Consider the following 22,335-nt stretch of genomic DNA (forward strand, 5'->3'; position numbering starts at 1 on the left):
TCTCCCACAGTGCTGTTAGGAAGGGAGTTCCAGGATTTTGACCCAGCGACAATGAAGGAACGGCGATATGGTGTGTGACTTGGAGGGGAACGTGCAGGTGGTGTTGTTCCCATGCGCCTGCTGCCCTTGTCCTTCTAGGTGGTAGAGGTCGCGGGTTTGGGAGGTGCTGTCGAAGAAGCCTTGGCGAGTTGCTGCAGTGCATCCTGTGGATGGTGCACACTGCAGCCACAGTGCGCCGGTGGTGAAGGGAGTGAATGTTTAGGGTGGTGGATGGGGTGCCAATCAAGCGGGCTGCTTCATCTTGGATGGTGTCGAGCTTCTTGAGTGTTGTTGGAGCTGCACTCATCCAGGCAAGTGGAGAGTATTCTATCACACTCCTGACTTGTGCCTTGTAGATGGTGGAAAGGCTTTGGGGAGTCAGGAGGTGAGTCACTCGCCACAGAATACCCAGCCTCTGACCTGCTCTCATAGCCACAGTATTTATATGGCTGGTCCAGTTAAGTTTCTGGTCAATGGTGACCCCCAGGATGTTGATGGTGGGGGATTCGGCGATGGTAATGCCGTTGAATGTCAAGGAGAGGTGGTTAGACTCTCTCTTGTTGGAGATGGTCATTGCCTGGCACTTATCTGGCGCGAATGTTACTTGCCACTTATGAGCCCAAGCCTGGATGTTGTCCAGGTCTTGCTGCATGCAGGCTCGGACTGCTTCATTATCTGAGGGGTTGCGAATGGAACTGAACACTGTGCAGTCATCAGCAAACATCCCCATTTCTGAACTTATGATGGAGGGAAGGTCATTGATGAAGCAGCTGAAGATGGTTGGGCCTAGGACACTGCCCTGAGGAACTCCTGCAGCAATGCCCTGGGGCTGAGATGATTGGCCTCCAACAACCACTACCATCTTCCTTTGTGCTAGGTATGACTCCAGCCACTGGAGAGTTTTCCCCCTGATTCCCATTGACTTCAATTTTACTAGGGCTCCTTGGTGCCACACTCGGTCAAATGCTGCCTTGTTGTCAAGGGCAGTCACTCTCACCTCACCTCTGGAATTCAGCTCTTTTGTCCATGTTTGGACCAAGGCTGTAATGAGGTCTGGAGCCGAGTGGTCCTGGCGGAACCCAAACTGAGCATCGGTGAGCAGGTTATTGGTGAGTAAGTGGCGCTTGATAGCACTGTCGACGACACCTTCCATCACTTTGTTGATGATTGAGAGTAGACTGATGGGGCGGTAATTGGCCGGATTGGATTTGTCCTGCTTTTTGTGGACAGGACATACCTGGGCAATTTTCCACATTGTCGGGTGGATGCCAGTGAGGTAGCTGTGCTGGAACAGCTTGGCTAGAGGCGCAGCTAGTTCTGGAGCACAAGTCTTCAGCACTACAGCTGGGATGTTGTCGGGGCCCATAGCCTTTGCTGTATCCAGTGCACTCAGCCGTTTCTTGATATCACGTGGAGTGAATCGAATTAGCCGAAGACTGGCTTCCGTGATGGTAGGCATATCGGGAGGAGGCTGAGATGGATTATCCACTCGGCACTTCTGGCTGAAGATGGTTGCAAACGCTTCAGCCTTGTCTTTTGCACTCACGTGCTGGACTCCGCCATCATTGAGAATGGGGATGTTTGCAGAGCCTCCTCCTCCCGTTAGTTGTTTAATTGTCCACCACCATTCACGACTGGATGTGGCAGGACTGCAGAGCTTTGATCTGATCCGTTGGTTGTGGAATCGCTTAGCTCTGTCTATAGCATGTTGCTTCCGCTGTTTAGCATGCATGTAGTCCTGAGTTGTAGCTTCACCAGGTTGGCACCTCATTTTTAGGTACGCCTGGTGCTGCTCCTGTATACTCCTCGTTGAACCAGGGTTGATCCCCTGGCTTGTTGGTAATGGTAGAGTGAGGAATATGCCGGGCCATGAGGTTACAGATTGTGCTGGAATACAATTCTGCTGCTGCTGATGGCCCACAGCGCCTCATGGATGCCCAGTTTTGAGCTGCTAGATCTGTTCTGAATCTATCCCATTTAGCACGGTGGTAGTGCCACACAACACGTTGGATGGTGTCCTCAGTGCGAAGACGGGATTTCATTTCCACGAGGACTGTGCGGTGGTCACTCCTACCAATACTGTCATGGACAGATGCATTTGCGACAGGTAGATTGGTGAAGGACGAGGTCAAGTCAGTTTTTCCCTCGTGTTGGTTCGCTCACCACCTGCCGCAGGCCCAGTCTGGCAGCTGTGTCCTTCAGGACTCGGCCAGCTCGGTCAGTCGTGGTGCTACCGAGCCACTCTTGGTGATGGACATTGAAGTCCCCCACCCAGAGTATATTTTGTGCCCTTGCTACCCTCAGTGCTTCCTCCAAATGGTGTTCAACATGGAGGAGGACTGATTCATCAGCTGAGGGAGGACGGTAGGTGGTAATCAGCAGGAGGTTTCCTTGCCCATGTTTGACCTGATGCCATGAGATTTCATGGGGTCCAGAGTCAATGTTGAGGACTCCCAGGGCCACTCCCTCCTGACTGTATATCACTGTACCGCCACCTCTGGTGGGTCTGTCCTGCCGGTGGGACAAGACATACCCAGGGATGGTGATGGAAGAGTCTGGGACGTTGGCTGAAAGATATGATTCTGTGAGTATGGCTGTGTCAGGCTGTTGCTTGACTAGTCTGTGGGACAGCTCTCCCAATTTTGGCACAAGTCCCCAGATGTTAGTGAGGAGGACTTTGCAGGGTCGACTGGGCTTGGTGTTTTGCCGTTGTCGTGTCCGGTGCCTAGTGGTCCGATGCCGGGTGGTCCGCCCAGTTTTATTCTTATTATGACTTTTCGTAGCAAGATTTTACAACTGAGTGGCTTGCTCGGCCATTTCAGAGGGCAATTAAGAATCAACCACATTGCTGTGGGTCTGGAGTCACATATAGGCCAGACCGGGTAAGGGCGGCAGGCTTCCTTCCCTAAAGGACATTAGTGAACCAGATGGGTTTTTACAACAATCCGGTAGTTTCATGGCCATCATTACTGATACTAGTATTTTTAATTCCAGATTTTTTTATTTTAATTAATTGAATTTAAATTTGCCAGCTGCCGTGGCGGGATTTGAACTCATGACTCTGGATTTTAGTCCAGGCCTCCGGATTACTAGCCCAGTAACATAACCACTATGCTACCGTACCCCCATGACTCATGTGGAGATTAACATATTGGGGTAGATTTTAACTTTCACCACCAGGTTAAAACTGGTCGGCCTAAGGAGAATTAGCAGTGGTGTATAATGGTCAGTTGATCTGCTACTGCCAGTTTTCTGTCCAGCTGTGAAAGTTAAAATCTACTCCATTGTCTGTTTTCTGTTTTGTGCTGGATATTCAGACAGTTTAATTTTTAATTAATTCTATCACAATGGCAATACCATTTTGCATAATTCTTTATTTTTTTAATGATTGTTATTTTAATGTAATGATTTCAAATTTCAAATGTGTGTGCTTAATTTGTTGAATTATTTACATTCATGGTTCACTTCATGTTCTCATCGGATTATGCTTACTGTATTTCAGTTAAAATAAAGTTGATAAACCAAAGTAAATTTGATTAAAGTTGATGCCAATCATGGTCAAAATTAATGCACTAGAGATGTAAAGGAAACTGGTTCTATACACATGTGTTTTTAATAATTGCATGACCTTTGCCAGTTTTGGCATTCCTGCATTAAATATTTCAGGATATAGATAAATATTACATCATAAAATAATATAGCACAAAGGTAATTGTGATTAATTATAAAATTTTTAATTTATTATCAAGTAAAAATATGTATAAAAATGGAAATAAAACAACAGCTGCCCCATTCTATTCTCAATCAAAGTGTTTTGGTCATGTACATGGACCTGCAATGTGCAGATTTACCACAAGATGTCAACATGAGAATGTGAGCTGACATAGTTCCTGCCAGAGAATGTTGTCCTCCAAGAATATTTTTAGATCAGATGGTGTACAACTGATACTTTTCCAGTCTATAGCAGCATCAAATTTATAAAGTTTTCTGGGGAAAAAAATTCGATAAGGGTCCGTTTCGGGCGGTGGTAGCGCCCGCAACCCACGCTGCTGAGAGGCTGCCTGGAGACGAGGAAGTTGAAAATGGGGCATGCACAGCGCACGTCATCAGCAGCCTGCAACTCTTAAAGGTGCAGGCACATTTCAAATGGCAGGTACATAGCTTACTTGCAGGAGGGAAAGATGGCCACGAGAATAGCTGGACTGGCACGAGAGAGGGCTCCATGCTTCTCGGATGATGCTCTGGAGGCCCTGGTGGAAGGCGTGGATGAAAGAAGGGCCAGCATGTACCCGCAGGGTGGCTGGAGATCCTCCAGATTGCTGCTCCGCAGGCATTGGCAGACTATGGTGCAGGAAGTAAACGCCAGGAGCTTTGCACCACGCACGTGGGTGCAGTGCAGAAAGAAGTTTGAGGATTTGACACGAGTGGTCAAGGTGAGTGAATACAAGTGTCAAGTGGCACGTCCTACCAATTGCACCAGTGCTCCACGCACGACACCTCACTTCACCCACCCACCAACAAACACTGCCCATCCATACGCAATGCTGCACTCGGCAGGCTGCATCTCGCCCGCACATAGTACCACACTTGTAGGCCACACAACCACCACTCACAAGTCACACAAACTGGCAGGTATTCGACCACAACAGGCACATCACACACACACCTTGCAGGACACTCATTGACACACTGTCCTCTCTCTTTCAGGAGAAGGTGGCACATAACGCCTGGCAGCAGGAGGGACCTGAGGGTGGACAGGCACATTTGCATGTCCTCACCCCCGCTAGAGGAGACAGTGCTTAGGATCATTGGGCGGGCCGTCGCTGCAGCCGTCACAACATGCCACGCTGGAGGTCCCGGTGAAGGGGGTCTCTGCATATCTAATGCTCCTTCTCCTTTTCCACATCTCCCCCCTCCCATAATCTTTTCTGACTCACGTGCTGCACATGCTGTCAGCACACACGTCTTACTTTCTCCTCTCCACACTCCACAACTCAACCTGTTTCCCTTTGTCATCGCAGGTACCCAAGAACACGTGACAGCACCCGAGGAGGAGGAGGAGGACACTGAAGCCACACAGTCACTCGATCTGACACTTGCTTCCACCAGCTCAGAGACTGACACTAAGTGTCCTTTAGAGGCTAGGTTAGAGGGGGGATCTGCACGTGGTGAGACACCGAGCACAAGTGCACAGCAGCCGGGGCCGGGGGAACGGATATCACAGGTGCCAGCTCGCCAGAGGGCGAGGTCGCTCAGTAGTTCTGCTGCAGAGGAGTGAGATGAGGATTTCAATGGGCCAGGCTACAGAAGATGGTGTACATCACCAAATGCTTGAGGCTCTGGAAAGCCTGCCAGAAAGCCTGCGCACAACGAGAACGAGCATGGAGGATTCCAGCTCCAATTGGCGCAGGGCTTTGCGCAGAGCTTGGAGCCCATCCTTTCCAACACGGAACGGGTGGTCACCTCCATCAGCGCACCTGTGGAACCCACCAAGATGCAGCGTCTGATGACTGATATCACAGCTTCCATTGCAGCACAAACTCTGCCATCCAAGGTCTGACTGTTGCATTTGCAGCTCAGGCTGCTGCCTAGGAAGCTCAGGCTGCTGCTATCGTGGCTCTGGGGACCACTGCGTAACGGGGCTTCCAGGGCGTCACAGCACTCCAGCAATCCGTTCTTCAGCTGATCACCGGGATTGCTGAGGCGCCACTCCAGGAGAGTGGCACTGGCACCATGGCAGTCGGACCTGCTGTCCATTCTCAGGACGACAGCCTTCCTACTCCCACCCCTGCCACTCCGCCAGTGCCCCTGTTGTTGCCTCTCTGCCTGCCAGGTCAGGCTGCTGCAGCCCATGCTGAGATGGTGCAGTCTGAAGCTGGGCCCTCCTGGCCCCAAGCTGCTCGAGGTCGTCCTCCAAGGCCATCTGCACGCTCCTCCATTGAAGGCCAGCAGCTTCCCACCACCAATGCTCCAGACACTGGGGAAGCACGTCGTAGGAGCACTAGGATAAGTAAAGGCACACGAACAAAAGGCACTAAGGGAATGCACAAGGGTGAATAGTTCTGTTATGTTTGCATAATTTCATTTATTCATTGATAAATGAGACTTTGGTGGTGGTTTTTATTCATGCTATGAGCTGAGAGGGACACCAATGTGTAATCAAATGGAGGGTGATTTGATTGTCTTGTGGGAGTGGAAAGGTGGGGAATGTAGGACCGTTGGTGAGTTGGGGGATGTACTTCAAATTATTGATAGTGGGCACGGATCAGGCGAGCACGCAGAGCCCTTGCAGACAAGGCGTGTGGTTCCCATTACACCCTTGTGTCTTCCTCCACTTCCTCTTCCGGCTCCACCCCCCCCTCCTCCTCCTCCTCCTCAGCCTCTTCCTCCTCCTCTGCCTCTTCCTCCTCAGCCTCCTCCTCCTCCACCTCTAGCTCAGGGTCTTCTGCAATCATTGGTGGCAAAGGCTGGTCGCTCATGATGGTGAGGTTGTGCAGCATGCAGCAGACCACCACAAATCTGCCCACCCGCTCAGGGGAGTACTGCAGGGCTCCTCCAGACCAGTCCAGGCAGCGGAAGTGTTGTTTGAGGAGGCCTATGGTGTGCTCCATGATGTTGAGCGTGGCAGCATGGCTCTCATTATAGGTCCGCTGTGCATGGTGTCGTGAGCCACGGCGAGAGGGGATAGCCCTTGTCGCCCAATAGCCAGCCTTTGACTTGCCGAGTCGGGTGAAAGATAGATGGCACGTTGGACTGCCGCATAACAAAGGCAGAACGTGACTGCTCCCAGGATAGCGGGCATCGCCCTCCAAGATGCGAAGCGTGTGGTCGCACACCAGCTGCACCTTGAGAGAGTGGAAGACCTTTCAGTTGACGAAAACAGCTGAGTTGATCTGTGGGGCATGCAGGGCAATATGCGTGCAGTCAATAGCACCCTGCACCATGGGGAAGCCAGCAATGTGGGCAAATTTCCTGTGCTCGCTCGTTCTGCTCGTCTCTGTGGAGAGGGAAGGTGATGAACCTGTTCCTTGTGGTACAGTGCATCTGTGACCTCCCTTATGCAGCAGTGCACTGCATACTGTGAGATGTTGCACATGTCGCAAGTGGAGGCCTGAAATGCTCCTGAGCCGTAGAAATTCAGCGCCACAGTGACCTTCACAGCCACAAGGCAATGCTGTCCTCGCCCTGCTCTGAGGCTGCAGTTGTGGCCGCACCAGTTGACAGATCTCGGTGACGGCTTCCTTGGTGAACCTCAGGCTTCGGATGTAATCCTCTTCGGTCACGTTGAGGTAAGAGAATTGATCCCGGAAGGCTCTCGTTGGATAGGGCCTCCTGCTCAGAGCCCTGCACCTCCTCGTCCTCCATCTCCTCGTAGCTTAACCTGCTATGCATGGCCTCTCTGGATGCTCTCAGTCGTGCTCAATGCCCAGCAGGAGCCCTAGCAGACCGCCCATGGTTGGCAGGAACGTTGTTCAACCATGGTTGTAACTTTCCGACCAGTAAGGCAGTACCTGCCAAAGCACTCTCAAAAGTAGTGTAGGAACTCTCAGTAAGAATAGGGAGCTTCAAAAAACACTTCCTACTCTTCCAGCAGCCAGAAGCAATAATCCAGCAACTGACCTGCAACCCCTGCACGGCCCCTTTAAATAGCGCTGGTGGGGGGTCCTTCAGGCACTGTAAGACACGTTTAGATGGTCGGGGATAAGACTGTGCGTTGAGTTGAGTGTTAAGGTGCAAAATGGTGTCTATCACTTTAAATCAGCGTTGCACACTGATTGCAAGCATTTTCTCCCTACTTTACATGCTTCCAGCATCTGCTATTAGCGCATGCACTAACTCCTATACCATGTTGGCGTCTGGCCCCCGTCACGCAGGAAACGTGCGTGCGCATCCAAGACGCCATCTTGGATGTTGGAGAGGCCGTGTAGCGCCTAAACAACGGGCACTACACGGCCCAAATTAGCATCCTCTGTATTTTTTTTAAATCAATTTTCTACCTTTCTTTTATTGAAGACACTGATTCATGGCGGGATATGGCTCCATTAGTGCTGGGTCCACAGATGAAGAATGACCTCTTGCTTTGGGTAATAGACAGTGATTTGTAGATGGCTATTTGCCCACCTGAAACCCAGCGAACCTTGATTCTGCCCTCATCCAACATCCATGCATACACAGCTGTCAGCAGCAGTCACTGAATACTGAGTGGAAAACCTAGATTTTTTTTCTCCTCCCAAACCCGGATACACTGAAGTTGAGTGTAGTCCCCCTCTGCTGCTTTAGTTGAAATCAACCGTCTCAGCAGCGACCGAGAATCACGTGCACGTGCATGAATCACATGCATTTTCTCGTCAATGTGGCTCACTAGCAATACAATGCATTAGCCCGTTGAGGAATATTTTCACAATTTGGTAAAGTGAACTGTCCAAGTTTCAAAGAACACTTCACTTGCATACCACAAGGCTGTGTATTGCAATGCATTTTTTTGCAGCAACATCATTTTGGGTTCACTAATGCATTGACCACAAAGTTGTACTCTTTAACACTTGACATTTGTTTTTAGGAATCCAAGCTCTTACTGACTTAACAGTATACGTTTAATTATTTTTAAATTAATGTAAAAAATATTTTTTGTATGTCTCATTAAAGGTATAAATGAAAAGATTCCATGAAATAACTCCTTGTGGATAGTATTTAATTTCTAAGGCTGCACAAATGCAAGATTATCTCACCAAGATCATTAAACTATTGCAGTTGAGTAATAAATCTGAGGAGAGACAAGGAATGCAAAAGACCTTGTTGTCTGTTGACTTAAAGATTTTCTAAAATCTCTTCCCTCACTTGCATCAAACTTTTTTGTTTCTTATGTCAGATTCAAATTTAGACTATATGAACTTTTCTGCAAGAATGTGTATTGTCGTAGTGACAGTAGAGGTACGTAAAATGTAACTAGTTGAAAACGCATGAAGTATTCTTTTGAGGGTGAAGAAGCCTAAGATAACCTACTTGTCCAGTTTGCAAACCAATGTGAGTTTACTTGTGAAAGAATGGGTGAGGATTGTTAAGTTGTTTAACAATAACAACAACTTTCAGTTATATTGAATATTTAATGCAGAAAAACATCCCAAGGGTGTCGATTTTAAAGTGACCACTTCCATTGGGCAGGAAGTGGGCTGACTGAGGCTGCTGCTCAATCGATGGAAGTGATTGGTGACCTGAACCATTTTCTTGATTAAGCCTCAATTGAATTCTGTCAGTGAGCTGCTCATGCACTCCAGCAGCTCCCAGATCAGAGAAGGTGGAAAATGCAGCAGCTCCTATGTGAAGCCCAGCCAGTCCAGAAAAATTATGGGGAGGGGGTAGCAATTGCAAGGGAGAGTTGCGCAAAGTCACATATTGGGGGTGGGGGAGGGGGTTGTGGAGCTGGAAGGAGCATTAATGTTCCTCCTAACCCCCACAAAAATCATTAAAAACCTTTTTCTTCCTTTTTTCTAGTGACCTGCAGTAGTCTTTTTAAGAACCCCTGATTAGGACACTCTATGCCAAGTACCAATGAGTGTACGTGCATGGCGAACACTCTATCCATTGGTACGTCAAAATTGCCTCAGGGACCTAGTGACATCGTAGGAACTTAATTTGCATGGGCTAATGAGGCTCCCATCTGTTTGCAGTGGAAGTTTGGGCCATCCATTTCAATGCCCCCACCAAAATGACAGTAAGCTGGACACTGGCAGGAGTGGGGCATTAATTCCTGCACTGTCATTTTCATCATGCTACTGCCCTGTTCTGCCCAATGTGTGGGGACTTGAAAATCAGCCTCATGTAGGTATAATTTTCTGTGCCAAAATAGGAGTAAAGAATCTTGCATGACAAGTATTACAGCTCACAAATGCTCATTGTTTCATTTGCTGTCAAATATCTCTTCCTCTTTGCAACCGGGAATAGGTTGCACCGGGAATGCAACCGATGGTATAGCAATGCTAAGATTGGTTAGCAAAAGAATAATACAGATTTTGCCCTTCATAGATTTTCAAATATGATTTAGCTAAATCTGGCAAAAGTACTTCTTCTCCTTTGTATATAAACATGTTCTGTACTCACGTTTACAAGGTAAAATGGATGTACCATCAATATGCATAATACTAGGATTTTAATGTTCCAGGTGAATTAATCTCTGAATGGGGATGAAATTGGTCAATGTCAGTAGCTACTGTGCTTGAACACTCAGGCGCAGTGTAAATTAGGCCACTGATTCGCTATCAGCCAGTTTCGTACCACTAACGTTGACCAATTTCATCCCCAGTGTGTTTAACTGTTGAAATGACAGTGAAAAATAACAAACACATATTGAAACCAAGAATTTAACTTAATTAATGGGGGTATACACTCAATGGAAAGACGCTGAAGGGATGAACTCTCTGACTGAAGGTCTCTGGATGAACAGAGACCTTGGGGTTCATATACAAAATTTCCTGAAAGTGTGAATGTAGGTAGATAAAGCCATAAAAAGACTAACAGTATTATGGGTTTTATGAATAGGGGCATCCAACACAAGAACAAAGTACTGATAAATTTGCACAAAGCATTGGTTAGGCTACTGTTAAAGTATTTTGTCCAGTTTTGGGCACCCCATAGAAAGTATACAATATAGATGTACGAAGATGATGCCAGGAATGAGAAGATATAATTATTAGGAGAGATGAGATTCTGGGGCTATTTCCATTGGAGTAGAGAAGACTGAGAGGAGATATAACAGAGGTTTTAAAAAAATTATGGAGGGTTTGATAGTTTGAAGAGGAAAATACTATTACCCCTGGCTGGTGAGTCATTGAGATGTTATCAATTTAAAATTGTTACTGAGAGAGTGCGGAGACAGGTTGGTAGAAATGTCTTTATGCAGTGGGCATTTATGCAGTTGGAGCATGGAATGCTTTGCCACTGCGAGTGGTTGCGGCAGAGACGGTCGCATCTTTTAAGAGAAAACTGGATAAATATTTGAAGCAGAGGTAGATACTGATCCAGAGCTATGGGGAGAGAGCAAGGGCATGGGATTCATTTTCATTTGCTCTTTCAAAGGGTTGGCACAGACACGATGGGCCAAATGACCACCTTTTAGGGTGCAAACTTTTATAGTTAAGTTTACAGCTCTAATGGTGCAATTACATTTTTGTCATTTATGGCAAACAATATTACAGGCAATTATATAGGAATTTGCTAACTCTGATTCAAAGACTTCACTGAAGGATTATTTAATTTCTCGTGCATAATTATTGTTCACAATAACATGAAGTTAGGTCCGTGATGCCATATGTTCTTTACACTTGGCATGATTTTCTAATGCCCACATGTGATGTTGATCCAAAGTCAAATTGTTGGACTGCAAATCTTGTCAGGCCTAAACATCCCGCATGTACATCCGGAGCAACGGTAATCTCCTTTGCATCTATTAGTTTTACAAGATTGGAAATTACTATATTTGAAATCTCTTAAATTCCTCAGCTGACTATACTCAATTAAAACATGATAGAGGGGTAACATGCAGTGCAGAGACATACAGGAGGTAATTTTAACCCCAAAGATTGGGTGAATTAGGGGCGGGTGGGAGGTTAAAATAACAGTTTTTTGAAGCACGACCACAACCCGGCTCCAGGTTTAGTGTGTGCTTGTTTGGATGTACGTGCCCAATTAATGCTGGTGGGCGGACCATTAACGGGGTAATTTATCCACTTGAAATACTTGAGGTAGTTAATTTTTTGTTGATTCTGAACCTGGAAAAAATTTTACTTCACCTTCACGGGTTTTCCATGGCTTATCAATCTCACAATTGAAATGGAGGCAAGATGCAGCCGAAGTTGATTTGGCCCTTTAAGCTTGTGATAGACTCATCAATAACAGCTCAGGCATTGCAGCTGGTCTTTTAGTTCTCTCAAGCAAACATTTGGCCGAGAGTTCTTGGGTTGAGACCGAGAGTTCTTGGGTTGAGACCGAGAGTTCTTGGGTTGAGACCGAGAGTTCTTGGGTTGAAGCCGCTTTAGGGAAACTTTGGAGCCTCTCAAACTGACAAGATCAGGATTTTGGGGCGGGGATGGGCGCAATGAATGTATTCCAAAGGACATCTGAGGAGGAGGAAAATGACCATCCACGGCAGCCACATCATACTGTGTTGGTATCTGCAGGTGCACAAAACAGAGGTGTACAACAAGGATCTGGAGAACAGCAGAGCAGGGACGAACAGGGGGGCTGCAGCCTCCTTCAGGAAGAGTTGCTCCCCACTGAACCTGGTGGCCACGCATTGCCCGTCGCTGTTAAAATAACCACTGCCCTCAATTTTTTTGCCTCTGAGTCATTCCAGGATGCCACCGGTGACATCTCCAGGGTGTGTCAATTATCTGCACATAAGTGTATAAGGCAGGTGTACAATTACGTGAACTTCCCCCATGACAACATCAGCCAGAATGAGAGGGCAGTGTGTTTCGCCTCTCTGGCTGGCTTCCCACGGGTGCAGAGCGCAATCGATTGCGCACACATGGCAATCTAAGGACCACTACATGAGCCATGAGTCTTCATAAACCAACAGGGCTATCACTCCATCAATGCACAGCTGGTGTGCAACCACAAGAAGAGATTTCTACAGGTGTGCACCAGAATCCCTGGCAGCTGTCATGATGCGTTCATTCTGCACCAGTTCAACATTCCAGACCTCTTCCAAACAGGAGACAGACTTAAGGGCTGGCTCGTTTGAGTCAAGGGATATACCCTGCAAACATGGCTCATGACACCTGTGAGGAACACCACCAACGAGACGCTATAAACAGAGCCATATGACCACCTGGTGTGTCATTGAACAAGCCATAGGCATGTTAAAGATGTGCTTCAGGTGCCTGGATAGGTCTGGGGGAGCCCTTCAGTACTCACCAGTGAGGGTCTCCAGAATAATCGTGCTGTGCTGCGTCCTGCACAACATAGTGCAGCAGAGAGGTTTAGAGGTGGAGGAGGACGGAGGCGCTCATCAATCATCCTATGTTGGTGACAACATTTAAAGAAGAGCAGGAGGAGGAGAAAGATGATGAAGATGGTGCACCTGTCACCAGACCTTCTGCACAAATTGTGATTCGGGATGCCCTCATCTCTCCCAAGTTCTCACAATAAAAGTGTCAAAGACAGTTCCACCTGCACCTGTGCAGGGGCAGACTCAGCCATCGGGAGAGGAAGCAGCATTTCGGGTACTGGTTGAGGGGGGTCAACGGGTGAGAGGTGTAAGCACTTTGAGTGGAGTTCCCACTTCCATGTTCCCTTTCGCTATCATCCTTTTCCCGGACCAGCGCCACATCATTCCCACCACTCTGCTGGACAGCAGCTCGTGAACATATGTGCCGCGTTGTAAGGTATCTGTCATACTGTTTAAGGCAGCAGACATGCATGCTTCCAAAGTATGAACGGCCATGGTCATGGCCTGCATTGACTCATTTGAGAGCTGAACTTGAAGCTCCATGGTATATATTCCCGCAATTCCCTGCAACATCAGTCCAATAATGCTCGAGTTGGACTCCTCCATCCTCTCCGCTATTGTGGAGAATGAGTGTGGCATGTTTTCCAATATATTGTAAAGGTGCAGCTGTAACTCAATCATTCTCATTCTCAACAATGGCCCCCATGGTTCAGCATGTGTCTAGCTGAGCAGAGCTTAACGAGGATTGCACCCTCCGACACGGACTTTCCACAGCTGCCCCTGCCACCAGTGTCTGCTCGAGCTCCCTTGTTAGTTGTGAATCACCAGATGACAACCCAACTATCTGGCTAACAGGACCCACTGAAGTGCCAATATCTGCGATGGTGCATGGCTGTATTTCCTGTGACAGTGCTCCCTCAGAAGGAATGAGGTCCTCTGAGGAATCGATGTCTTCCATCTCGCCACATCCTTGTGCACGTGAAGGCCCTGGGAGACAACAGAAAGCAATATTAATTATTCATTGGCAAAGTAACAATCTTGCCAATCACTATACTGAGGTCTGTCAATCATTGATGATAGAACATCATTACGTGTGTAAAAGATGTTTAAGATCCGTCAACGGGCATCTGTAGGTTCTCAGTCTCTCCATCTCCCATGGAAAGGGATGAAGCTGTCCCAGTTATCTCCATGGCCTCCTCCTTCTCTGCATCTGTGAGCTGGACTATTTGTGGTGGTCCACATTCAGTCCTCGCTCTCTCTCTTGCATTTTGCACTCTCTTCTCCTACAAGTAGTGAAAGAACAGACCTGTGAGTGATTGAAGGTGACGTTTTCACCCGATGGATGCAATGCATTGGTGAGGCTTGCTTTCTTACAGATGAATCAAAGGTTGACTATCAGAGAGATGCATCACATTGCATCAGGATTGGGGTGAGTGGCAGTGGTGGGTGCATAAATGGGGGGGGGGGGGGGCGGGGGGAGGGTGAACAAGTGCACAGAAAGTGAAGGATAGTTGTTGCTGAAACTTAAGTGGGTGTGAGGTGTGATGTGATCGAGTAGGCTTACCAACACCGAGTGAAAGGGGTGGGGGGGGGGGGAATCTGCAAATGTACTCGCTTGTCCTGACCTGGTTAAGTCATCAAACCATTTCCTGCACTGCAGCTAAGACCTGGGCACTGTACTCCTGCTGCTCTCCTCTTCTGCCATGTCCAGCCATGCCTTCTTGGTGGCAGAAACAGATTTCTTTCTCCCATTGCTCCCTCCAGGTTCTCACAGCACCCAGCAGTACGTCCAGCAATGCATCTGAGAACCTGGATGTTGCCTTTACTTTATGTGAATCCATACCTTCACTTTCTCCTTTCTCCTCCAAAATCCATTTTTGCATTGGCCCTTTTAATAGTGGACTTCAGATTGCTTCCTCTGGGTACGCAATATGCCCGCTATGCAGCTTGGAGACGCGAAACCCAGAAGTAAAATTAAGTGACTTCAATTGATTTGCGATCGCAGATTCCGCCACACTCGCTTTACTTTCCTGTGCGAAAATCTACCGACCTGCTGACTTCCCGGCTCCAGGTAAAAATCATGCCCATTGAATCAACTTCATAGTCCAGTAGTAATAGTAATGATTGTTGAATGGATAATTTGCAAGATAAAGCTGTAATCTTTTTATCATTGCTATAAATACTTGTGTAGAAATTGATATGCGGGACATTGGTTCATCTGTAAGAAGGGTCACTGCTGGAATCTTAGCTGGCTTTCCCCAATGATTTGCCCATTTTATCCAATCAACGGCTGAGCCATACAGATCAGGTGGGTCTCAGATTCAATCTTTGATCTTTACTGATTTCAACCTGGGTGACATTAGAATTGCTATTATTGGCTTCAACGTTCCTGAGTTATTGGAGTCGAAAATCAGCTTGAGTTTGTACACTTTGTAGGGATGACTTTTGGAATTGAATGTATTGGGATGTCAGGTGAGGACAGGTTCAGGATTGACTGCTTTGTGGTTGGATAGCCTACCAACATGGATAGCCACTTGAGCAAGGTAACAGAGGGTAACTGATGCCCATGGAAACTCAGATGAACCAATGTCCCGCATATCAATTTCTACACTTCAGGGCTAGTGAGAGAAAAAAGAATTGCATCTGACTTAGTAAGTTAAACAGTGCATTTCACTTTAGATCATAACATGACATAGTAAATCAATACACAAGAGCATATAATCCTCTCTAGGTTTACCTGAACAAATAAAACAAGGAATCAGAATTTTACAGCCTATAAGGAGGCAATTTAACCTATCGCATCTGTGCTCGCGCTCTGAAAGAGTGATCTGTTTAGCCCGATATCCTTTTAATTTTTTCTTTTCCAAATATTTAGCCACTTCCTTTATAAAATCTATGATGGTTTCTGCTTCCAGCATTGTTTCTTTCTGGTTGGGCATCCCATGCCTTAACAACCGTCTGTGTAAGGAAATTTCTCCTAAACTCTTGCTTCGTTCTTTTGGAGTCTGCTCAACAAAATGGTCCAGGAAATTTTTATTTTTTATTTTTGTGGGGCTTGAGGAGCAGGAGTGCTCCTACTGGGCTCACAAAAAACCTCCGGTCCACCCCACTGGGATCCCCTCCACCCCTCTTTAGACCTGACCTATCAGTTGGCTCAGTGTGGGAAGCAGACAATTTCTCACTCGACCGCATTTGCAGCTCACGGCTCGTCGGAGGCAATCACATGAGGTTCAAACCGAAACTAGATCGCTTCCTCGATGCTGACATGGCTACTCTGCCAACTTCATGCCCGTTTTGGGCGGAGGTCAATGACCGGCCTCAATAAGTAGCATGATGATGGCGAATATTGCAAAATAACCCACTTGAGTCAACACAATTCACTCGATGGTTTACTTTTGTCAATCTATCTTGTATCTTATTTTTAAGGTGTATGTGGTGCACAGGACCAATCAATTACATAATGCTAACAATTGAAGGGTTAGATCATGTCTACAGTCAGCACAATACTTTTCCCAAGTTATGATAATTCACAAAAATACTGGAAGAGTAATGAGGCAATTCTCTTGTGTAAACCAGTAGAATCGTGCTCCAGAACTAGCCGCGCCTCTAGCCAAATTGTTCCAGTACAGCTACAACACTGGCATCTACCCGACAAAGTGTAAAATTGCCCAGGTATGTCCTGTCCACAAAAAGCAGGACAAATCCAATCCGGCCAATTACCACACCATCAGTCTACACTCAATCATAAGCAAAGTAATGGAAGGTGTCGTTGACAGTGCTATCAAGCAACACTTACTCACCAATAACCTGCTCACCGATGCTCAGTTTGGGTTACGCCAGGGCTACTCAGCTCCAGACCTCATTACAGCCTTGGTCCAAACATGGACAAAAGAGCTGAATTCCAGAGGTGAGGTGAGATGACTGCCCTTGACATCAAGGCAGCATTTGACCGAGTGTGGCACCAAGGAGCCGTAGTAAAATTGAAGTCAATGGGAATCAGAGGGAAAACTCTCCAGTGGCTGGACTCATACCTAGCATAAAGCAAGATGGTAATGATTGTTGGAGGCCAATCATCTCAGCCCCAGGACATTGCTGAAGGAGTTCCTCAGGGCAGTGTCCAAGGCCCAACCATCTTCAGATGCTTCATCAATGACCTTCCCTCCATCATAAGGTCAGAAATGGGGATGTTCACTGATGATTGCACAGTGTTCAGTTCCATTTGCAACCCCTCAGATAATGAAGCAGTTTGTGCCTGCATGCAGCAAGACCTAGACATCATTCAGGCTTGGGCTCATAAGTGGCAAGTAACATTCGTACCAGACAAGTGACAGAAAATGACCATCTCCAACAAGAGAGAATTTAACCACCTCCCCTTGACATTCAACGGCATTACCATCGCCAAATCCCCCACCATCAACATCCTGGGGGTCACCATTGACCAGAAACTTAGCTGGACCAGCCATATAAATACTGTGGCTACAAGAGCAGGTCAGAGGCTGGGTATTCTGCAGTGAGTGACTCACCTCCTGACTCCCCAAAGCCTTTCCACCATCTACAAGGCACAAGTCAGGAGTTTGATGGAATACTCTCCACTTGCCTGGATGAGTGCAGCTCCAACAACACTCAAGAAGCTCGACACCATCCAGGACAAAGCAGCCCGCTTGATTGGCACTCCATCCACCACCCTAAACATTCACTCCCTTCACCACCGGCGCACTGTGGCTGCAGTGTGTACCATCCACAGGATGCACTGCAGCAACTTGCCAAGGCTTCTTCGACAGCACCTCCCAACCCGCGACCTCTACCACCTAGAAGGACAAGAGCAGCAGGCACATGGGAACAACACCACCTGCACGTTCCCCTCTAAGTCACACATCATCCCGACTTGGAAATATATCGCCGTTCCTTCATCGTCGCTGGGTCAAAATCCTAGAACTCCCTTCCTAGCAACACTGTGGGAGAGCCTTCACCACACGGACTGCAGAGGTTCAAGAAGGTGGCTCACCACCACCTTCTCAAGGGCAATTAGGGATGGGCAATAAATGCTGGCCTCGCCAGCGACACCCACATCCCATGAACGAATAAAAAAAAATCATACAGTATACAGTTTAGAGAAACATATTTGACTCTGTTTATACCCTAGAAATGTTGCAGTTCTGCTCAAATGCTGAACAGATCAAATTCTTAGATTCTAAATCCCTTTTTTGATTTCCCATTGCATGAGGGCAGAGAATTTATTTTCACTGAAGTGGTACTGATCTAACATTAGGCAATGATAGTGGCATCACTTCCTATGTCTCACTGTTCAGCCCGTAAGAAGTTCACCTTTTCTGCGTTTAATCCTCTTTTTCCCATGCTACTAATGGAGACCTTCACACCATAACATCAACTCTCTGGGATACAAAAATGTTCATGCATTCATTGATAGCATTTACAAATTAGAATCATAGAAAACACAAAGTATCTGTACACTTGTTCAAATGCAGAATGCAGGCAGGGGAATAGTGAAAATAGTTGGCATCATTACAACCACTGGCAGAATTGAAAGTAATCAAGATTTGAACACCTCGGTGCTAATTATCTTGCTCTGATGCAATAGCTCAGTTTTAAAGATGATATTAGTTCAGGGGTGGGGAGTGGGGGGACTGGTTAGCCAGACTACAGGCATTCACTCAAAGATCAACATTTTTAGTTTTAGAAAAGTCTTTTGGTCTCCTTGTTATAATTTACATACGTTGGGTCAACATCTATGCTTTCATTTAAGATTATGTACATAATCTTAACAGCAGCATTTTCAATATGTACATGTAAATATAAAGACCTCACAGGGCCTCAAAATGGTGAAATTCAGCTCCCAATTTCCTTTGACGTTGTGTAGCTTCACATTTTTTTCTAGTCCCAATTACTACTAAAGTAAAATCTTTTCTACAGTGTAATCTACTCAGAAAAATGAATAAATTAATAATGAAGATAATATGTTAGACATCATCTAGGACTGCCACAGGCTGTATTACTATAGCAACTTCTCTAATTGTTTACTTTAAATAGAAAGGTAAGGCTTATTCATTTTTTTTAGCATACCTTAATATGGTGAGGAGTTTTGAATTTGTTTTGCAGTGCCTTGTTCGGATTTAAGGTTTATTATCTATTCCTTTGTCAGACCGACCATCATATTAACTAGGATTTTGTATTCCTTATGCATCACAGGGGAGTTTGAGTATGCTAATTTAGTAATAAAGATGTGGGTTTTGATTATCATCTTTGAAACTGACCTATTCCGCCTGAGCAAGATAATTAGCACCGAGGTGTTCAAATTCTGATTACTTTCAATTCTGCCACTGGTGTGTAATGATGCCAACTATTTGAACTATTCTAGTGCACCTCCTGTGGTATTGCTCACAGTGACTCAAAGGATATTGGAATTGTTAGGTTGTAAGTTAATTCAGAAAGAGCAAAGTACGTGAAAAGGGTTCCAAGGATGAAGTAGGAGTGCGATGGAAGCATTTAAAGTGTGATTTGTACTGCTATTCTATCTGGTACACTAATACTTACAGCTTGCTCTGTGTTGCTTTTAGCACATAGTTGAGTTTGTATTTATGAAGTGCAGACACTGCCAGGAGCCACTTTGTGTTTACTATAGAATCATAGAATGGTTACAGCACAGAAGGAGGCCATTCAGCCGGTCGAGCCTGTACCAGCTCTCTGCAAGAGCAATCCAGCAAGTACACTCCTCCGTCCTTTCCCCATAGCCCTGCAATTTTTTTTCCTTCAAGTACTGATACAATTCCCTTTTGAAAGCCATGATTGAATCCGCCTCTACCACCCTTTCAGGCAGTGCATTCCAAATCATAACCACTAGCTGCATAAAAACGTTTTTTCCTCATGTCGCCTTTGGTTCTTTTGCCAATTACCTTAAATCTGTGTCCTCTGGTTCTCGACTCTTCTGCAATTCAGCCAGCTTCTCTCTATCTACTCTGTCTAGACCCCTCATGATTTTGAATACCTCTATCAAATCTCCTCTCAACCTTCTCTGCTCTAAGGCGAATAACCCCAATTTCTCCAGTCTATCCTCGTAACTAAAATCCCTCATCCCTGGAACCATTCTAGTAAATCTTTTCTGCACCCTCTCTAAGGCCGTCACATGCTTCCTAAAGTGCAGTGCCCAGAACTGGACTCAATACTCCAGTTGTGGCCGAACCAGCGTTTTATAAAGGTTCATCATAACTTCCTTGCTTTTGTACTCTATGCCTTTATTTATAAAGCCCAGGATCCTGTATGCTTTTTTAACCACTTTCTCAACCTGCCCTGCCACCTTGAGCGATTTGTGTACATATACCCCCAGGTCTCCCTTTACAATGGTACTCTTTAGTTTATATTGCCTCTCCTCATTCTTCCTACCAAAATGTATCACTTCACACTTCTCTGCGTTAAATTTCATCTGCCACGTGTCTGCCCATTCCACCAGCCTGTCTGTGTTCTCTTGAAGTCTATCACTATACTCCTCACTGTTCACTACACTTCCAAGTTTTATGTCATCTGCAAATTTTGAAATTGTGATCTGTACACCCAAGTCCAAGTCATTAATATATATCAAGAAAGGCAGTGGTCCTAGTACCGACCCCTAGGGAACTTTACTGTATATCTTCCTCCAGTCCGAAAAACAACCATTCACCACTACTCTCTGTTTCCTATCACTTAGCCAATTTCATATCCATGCTGCCACTGCCCCTTTTATTCCATGGGCTTCAACTTTGCTAACAAGCCCATTATGTGGCACTTTATCAAACATCTTTTGGAAGTCCATATACACCACATCACCGCATCGACCTCATCAACCCTCTCTTTTACAATAGACTATACGACAATACCTTAAAATGGTTTTATAAAATGAAAGGAGCTTTTATGCTGTAGATTTAACTTTTGATATAAAAAAATATTAAAAAGTTGTCTGTTGGGTTATTTAATAGATTCTGTAGGAATCTAAGTGACAAGTTGAATTCACTCAAAAGTTGAAATAAACTTAAGATGGTTTAGTTGGTGAATCAAACATAGAACTAAGCATATAGACCATAAAACCCCCAGTTTGACTTGCAAGCCAGGATTCTCCTCTTTATTGCAGAGTTGTGGTGGGGTGGAACTTCTGTCTGCCCTTGAACACCTTGAAAATTTTCAGCTGATCAGAGAGCCAGCATGGATTTGTAAAGGGTAGGTCATGCCTGACGAAACTGATTGAATTTTTTGAAGAGCTAACTAAAGTAGTGGACAGGGGAATGTCTATGGATGTTGTCTATATGGACTTCCAGAAGGCCCTCATAAGAAACTGTTAGCTAAAGTTGAAGCTCATGGAATTGAGGGAAAATTATTGACCTAGTTAGGAAATTGACTGTGCAGCAGGAGTCAGAGAGTAGAGATAAAGGGCAGGTATTCAAATTGGCAGGATGTGACTAGTGGTGTCCCACAGGGATCTGTGTTAGGGCCTCAACTATTCACTGTATTTATTAATGACTTAGATGATGGGATAGAGAGCCACATATCCAAGTGTGCCAATGACACAAAGATAAGCAGCATTGTAAGCAATGTAGACATAAGCATAAAATTACAGAAAGATATTAATAGATTAAGTGACTAGGCAAAACTGTGGCAAATGGTTTTCAGTGTAAGCAAGTGTGAGGTCATCCACTTTGGACCTAAAAAGGATAGATCAGAGTACTTTCTAAATGGTTAAAAGCTGGAAACAGTGAAGGTCCAAAGGGATTTAAAGATCCATGTACATAGATCATCAAAATGTCATGGACAGGTACAGAAAATAATCAAAAAGGCTAATGGAATGCTGGCCTTTATATCTACAGGACTAGAATACAAGGGGGTAGAAGTTATGCTACAGCTATACAAAGCCCTGGTTAGAACACAGCTGGAGTACTGTGTTCAGTTCTCGGCATCGCATCTTAGGAAGGATATTTTGGCCTTGAAGGGAGTGCAGCGTAGATTTACTAGAATGATATCTGGACTCCAAGGGTTGAATTAAGATGAGAGATTACACAAACTAAGGTTGTATTCCCTGGAATTAGGGGGTGATTTGATCAAAGTTTTCAAGATATTAAGGGGAACGGAGGGTAGATAGAGAGAAATTATTTCAACTGGTTGGGGAGTAGGGGACACAGCCTAAAAATTAGAGCCAGGATTTTCAGGAGTGAAGTTTGGAAACATTTCTACATGCAAAGGGTGGTAGAAGTTTTGAACTCTCTTCCGCAAACGGCAGTTGATGCTAGTTCAATTATTAATTTTAAATCTGAGATTGATAGATTTTTGTTAACCAAAGGTATTAAGGGGCTAAGGCAGGTATATGGAGT

The sequence above is a fragment of the Heptranchias perlo genome, chromosome 6 (assembly GCF_035084215.1).
Source record: "Heptranchias perlo isolate sHepPer1 chromosome 6, sHepPer1.hap1, whole genome shotgun sequence".
Lineage (NCBI taxonomy): Eukaryota > Metazoa > Chordata > Chondrichthyes > Hexanchiformes > Hexanchidae > Heptranchias > Heptranchias perlo.